Genomic DNA, 5,803 nt, shown 5'->3' with positions numbered 1-5,803 from the left:
CTAGACAGATACCGTTATAATCTTGTTTATTTCCTATGATGGTTTCGTTGATGGTTTCACTGCGCTTATTAGTAAGATTTTGGGTAAGATTTTGAAGAGAGTCGATCGGACCAGGCCATATTTCAATCATCGACAGCAGGAAATCGCCAGTCGAGTGGAGATAAACGATTGTCGGATCGGCGGGTTAAAACGCAACTATTTTCGACGTTCACATTCATGACTCCTCGCGATTCCTTATTTGCTAGAGACATCGGATAATTGATCGACCTCAGGGTTGTTAGCGGTCAGGGAAATCGGCGGGGAAAAGTCAGTGAAATTAAAAAGTGGTCAGGGAAATTATTATCAAGGAATTTGTTAATCTAACATAAGATGAAATTAAATTATTGTAAAATTCTAAGTTTAAACTTTACTTCTTTAAAAATTACGAAACAGAATTTTTTTAATTTTTTAAAGAAGCAATGCAAATATTTTTTATTTTTAATTTTGCAATGAGCAATTTGCAGAAGATCATTAGCAGACGTTGTCAAAAAAAAAAAAAAACTTAACTTTGCAAAAGTCAAAATATGTATGTATTAATGATGAACATTTCGTAAATCGTAATTAAAATTAATTAAAATTAATTAAAATGATACACATATTTAAGGTTTCCTTAAATTTATCTTTAGATGCTCTACCAATTATTTTATTGGCTACTGAGCATCTAAAGATAAATTTGAGGAGGCCTTGAGAATATAAGATTTGACTATGAATACGGACAAAAATCTCAATTAGCAATGTGCGAAACAAAGGTACATATATTATACATATTATGTATATCCGTAATTTATTTGTTTTTTAACTCGTTTAAGCGTATCAGCAATATGTTTCATTTGACATTTGCACACTGCAAGTCGTATTATTATTATTAATATTTGCAACTTGTTCTTTAAGTTTAAATAATTCTTTGAACATAAATATTTTTTTATTGTACTGTTTATAAAACAAAATATTTTAATATTTTTCTACGTTTTCATTCAAAGAATCTTTCAGGTCTTTTAGTCAGGGAATTTTTTCAAAAAGTGACAGGGAAAACCGGGAAAAGTCAAGGAAATTTGTTTTTATTTTTCCTTAACAACTTTGGACCTATTCCCGTAAAGACAAATTTCTTTAATGAATCTCCAAGACGATTTTCACTTATTAAGCAGTTATGACACATATGTCTTCCGCGAGAAATTAATTGCTTTAGCTCCTAAATAATTAAGATGTTACGATAATTGCGGTAAGCAAAAAGTGCAAGTACTATCAATATCAGTTTAACATACTTTACGCCGAAATTAAATAGACAACATAATTGCTGCGAAGTTAAATAAAAATGAAAACATGCTTATTTCCTTTAGATTTTCAGTCTTCAATGCAAATGATTAATGTTGTAGTTTTACTTACACTTCAAATATGTATTCGTCAATAAAAGTAAGGTATGAATACTGTGATGTTGTATGATTAATACAGTACGATTGCGAGTGAAGAATAAATTCAATAAATTAATTTACAGTTTTTCATACAATGAGACGTGACATGAACGTGATATGATAATTTGTATTTATAATAATCATTTTTACGTAGCAAGGCCATAGAGTTTTTAATTGAGGCCTGCGAATGAAAATGCAACTGTCGCCAAGCGAGTAGGCTAAATATATCTGCTGTGATTTTCTGAAGATTCGATTCCTCGAAATCGAGAGTGCGTGCGACAGACGTGATCAGAAACGTGGGAAACGAGGAATTTCATGGAGTGCTTATCGGCAATTCTCGAGAAGAGCACGTAACGAAATAATGCGCATCGGCACGCGACGATAAGACACGAGTCGTCACGGACGCGCAAACGAATGCGAATTCGCAATACCTTTATTTACATTTCGGAATGCGCCGGGAATAAAAGGATCGATACAAAATACAACTCGCTATTTTCTTATTTGTATCCCGGGGGGAGTATTTGAAGAGTATTTAGCATACGAATGAAGGAACATTTATTTTTCTTACAACTTGTAAAATTAACATAAGGTTTTTCTCGAAGGAAGACAGACTGTGGCATTCCATGTACTGCGTTCCTGCAAGAAAAGTGATACAAATCGAAATTTTTCATATTTTGTATTCTGTATGGATTATATATTCCAAGTACCTCAGCCTTCAATTAGTGAAACAAACATTTAAATGTGCCAAAAAGCGAAATAAGTTGAATTCAAATAAAACAGAATTTAAAATGAGAGAGAGAGAAAAAACAACAAAAATTTGGGGTGTCTGATACAACAGAATTAACCTTCCGTCACTTGAAACCATTACGAGACCTGAAACTTGAAGCATTGCAATTTGCTAGCAATTTGTGATTAGCTCTATACAGTTGACTAACGTTTATCACTACCGTAAATTAATTCCCTCTCTCCCCTCTTTTTTTACCGTTTTCCATTCTCGATTAATTTCCCTTTTCGACAATATCGAATTTGCGTTATTCGATATTGTGGAAGTCAGATGTTCGCTACTCTTGCAAATTTGCTTAAAAAAGAAAAAATTTTTTTTAAACCATTGTGCGATATGGATTACCATCTACCTGCGTTTTCTCTATTTTTTATTAATGGACTCTCTCAATACTTTTACCGATATCGACAAGGTACACGATTATATTATATGTACATTATTAATTCGCATGTATCAAATATTAACGTTTTGTTCACGGTTACGTTTCTGACTACTTTGAATTCTGATATAACTGACTCGCAAGGCACCACGCGATATGAAGTAATACCATAGATATTTTTATAGCGATGTTTTAATATTACCGCAACATTGAAAACGACTCGAGCGGAGTCGAAACGTTTGTTTTGTCGTTTTGTGATTTATGATTGAATTTTAATTAAAGTTTGTCACTACATTACACTGGCCCTTTGCCCTTCCTTCGCATATATTGTTTTATACATTACAGAGCCTTATTATTATTTATTAATTTCCAAATGTACCATTTTCTTTCCCCCCCCCCCCTTTTCCGAGCGATTTTCTATTTTTTCATTCGTATCACTTTTCTCGCTGGCGTGCGACATGTGAATAATTTTTTTCTATTCAAAAGAATGTAAATATTTTCTTGCACCGGGGAAGAAATTGTCTCGAGCGTGGCAATCCTCGTGGCGTTCGCGCGAGCGAGTACGGAGTGAGTGACTTGGGCTACCGCGACGCGCTCACTCGGCGCGTTCTCACACGCGGGGGAATTTTTATCGGGTGGCCGAGCATAACTAAACTTTCACGCGAATCACCAGCGTAGAGTCGAGTCTTGTCTCGAGGTGCACGCGGCCTTTATCGTTGAGCGTGGAGTCGAGCGAGCGAGCGAGCGGGCCTCCTTCGCTTCGAGCGCGAGGCACTACGTATGATATTTAACCTTCTCCGTGAACGCCCCGCGCTTGCAAAACAGGCCCGTTCTCGTTTCCCCCGGCTTCATTTTCCTCCTTTTCTCGTCTAAGATCCTTTGCTCGGTCATGCGCCGGGTGAACGACTCTCTCTCGAGTGCGCGCGCGCGAGAACTAGCGAGCGAGCGAGCGAGCACGGATCGGCGTTACGATCGAATTAGCCCTTTGTGTATCCCAAGTCGTATTATCCGACTCGCGCGGAAAGAAGCACCGTGCGATTTCTTGCCGCGATTTAGGACCCCCTACGCGGCGAGAAAAAGTCAGCTTAATAACCCTTCAATGCTATTTCTTTGTGATTTTACAGCGATATCCTCAATATCGGTTTAAAGTTCGCAGTTCTGTTAATTTTGCACAAGTATCGAAAAATCAAACATATTTATATTATATCCGCGTGACACTTGGTAATAAAGTCGTGTTATTTAACGATTATGTCCATGTAAATATTTGAAGATCGTTTTATACATATCGCCGCTGTGCAAACAACGAGTTCTCATCCAGGTGGTAGTTAGGCTAGCTTTGGTTTGCATCATTTGCAAACCAAATAGAACCGGGGTCAAGGAGCGGATGTTGAATTTCTCGGACGGAAGCTTTATCTTACCGATGCCGCCCCCGATGTGTACGCTCTTTTATGGCCGCGGAATATCGTCAACGGGAAAATTACTCTTCCACAGCATCCACTTTACAAGGGGAATTTCATGGAATGTTAAGGAATGGAATGTTATGCAATCGTCATGTAATCAGTTCTAATATAGTGTAGAAAACACACGGAAACAAAGGATTGTAGCGAAGAAACGATTATCTAATATTAAACCGCGAATTTCGAATTTCTCTTGCTGTACTTCTAATAATATCGTCATTAAAATGATACTAGAGATAGTTTACGTAATTCCGTCTTTTTTTACCTGACAAATGACGCAAATTGCAAATCGTAGTTATATCTAAGTACTAATTTCTAGATCTGACACCGAAATCTGTAAGACGCTAAAAATTCATTGTGTGCAATAAGCGTCCTCTTATATGTGCGTGATTCAGTTTTGCATGTAAAAATATCGGTACTACACGTATGAATATGTAAATGTAATTTTGTGTGTGCAGTACAGCGTGTTGTGTTTACTCGAAAAATTCAATCGCACATATTCGAAGGCGCACACTTGGATTTGCAGCGCAGCTACTAACGTTGTAATCTGTAAGATCTATTTACTTTATTTACGTATAATCTACAAGGCTATTTATTTGAGAGACATTTATTAATTTCAAGGAATCAAAATGAATGCAAATGGAACGAATATTAATTATATTTTAATAAGAGAACAATCAAACTTATAGATACACAGAGAGAAGATTGAATTGTGTTTGACATTTTTCGACAAAGACATTTATAATTGAGTGGGTATCCAATAGAGACCATCAACTCCGGAGGGAGTTGAAAATAGTTCCTGATATATACCTCGGTAATTTTTGTGCGCCAGCTTGCGTAGTTAATGTAACACGATGTGGATAGAGCCTGGTTCTAACGTGCACGCGCACGCTTCGCAGCAGCCAGTCCTTCTTAGCGGGGAGGACTTTTATCATTTTTACCCCGATCAGCCGCATTCCGTAGGCGAGTCCAAGCCGCTTCATACAGGCAGGACTCTTTGCGGTTGGCGCAGCGGAACTTCGTCTCGAACGTCGCGCCGTGGCCGGATAACCGCGAATGTGCACGACATCGCACACGTGATATTCCCATCCCCCGCGCATTCGGGAGGGAGACGACGAGAGCGATCACCCGAGTGTAATCGACAACGCTAACGAGGTACGACCTCGCTTCGACGGTATATCGCCGACGATCTCATGCGTCAGTCGGATTTTTCGATCTATTTGTAAACTTTCGCGATTTTTTTCTCAAAGCTCGTACTACCTCCCGAGTTAAAGGTTGCCCGTGCCAACGGTAAGACGATTCGATGATAATTTCGCAAAACATTACCGAAAGCCTCCCCCCGGGATCTTGATTTGATTTTTTTCCACTTTCAAACACTTCTCCGTATCTCGGATTTTTCCGTCCTCTAATCTTTTGCAATTTTACTCGAACCAGCCCAAGAGCTTCCTATGCTCTGCACATATTCGATAAAACGTTCTCTCTTAATTTCTTCGGAGTGAAATCTCGTTTCAAAAGAGTGCAAATTTGACGAATCTTGAAACGATGAGATTTCAGCGATTTTGAAGTGATGTTCACTCCAAAGAGTGTAGAGGGTCCGACGATAATTTTGCTAATGAAGAATTTCGATCCTGATTGAACTTTTTCCGAGATTTTTCTCGCGAGTGACGTCCGAAAGGATCTTAAAACCGTGGAATGCGAACCTTGGAGGCGCGATAAGTCGGGTCAGAGATGTCAATGC

General features: G+C 38.2%; 1 protein-coding gene across 1 annotated transcript in view; it reads left to right on the top strand.

Annotated features, from left to right (window-relative positions):
- The window catches only part of LOC108746154 (serine/threonine-protein kinase 17B-like), a 124,109-nt gene that overhangs the window by 67,408 nt on the left and 50,898 nt on the right, over positions 1-5,803 (top strand). The gene's annotated exons all lie outside the window — the stretch shown is intronic.

The sequence above is a fragment of the Trachymyrmex septentrionalis genome, unplaced genomic scaffold (genome assembly GCF_001594115.1).
Source record: "Trachymyrmex septentrionalis isolate Tsep2-gDNA-1 unplaced genomic scaffold, Tsep1.0 scaffold16, whole genome shotgun sequence".
Lineage (NCBI taxonomy): Eukaryota > Metazoa > Arthropoda > Insecta > Hymenoptera > Formicidae > Trachymyrmex > Trachymyrmex septentrionalis.
The sequence above is the reverse complement of the archived record's forward strand: the minus strand, read 5'-3'. Positions and strand labels throughout refer to the sequence as shown.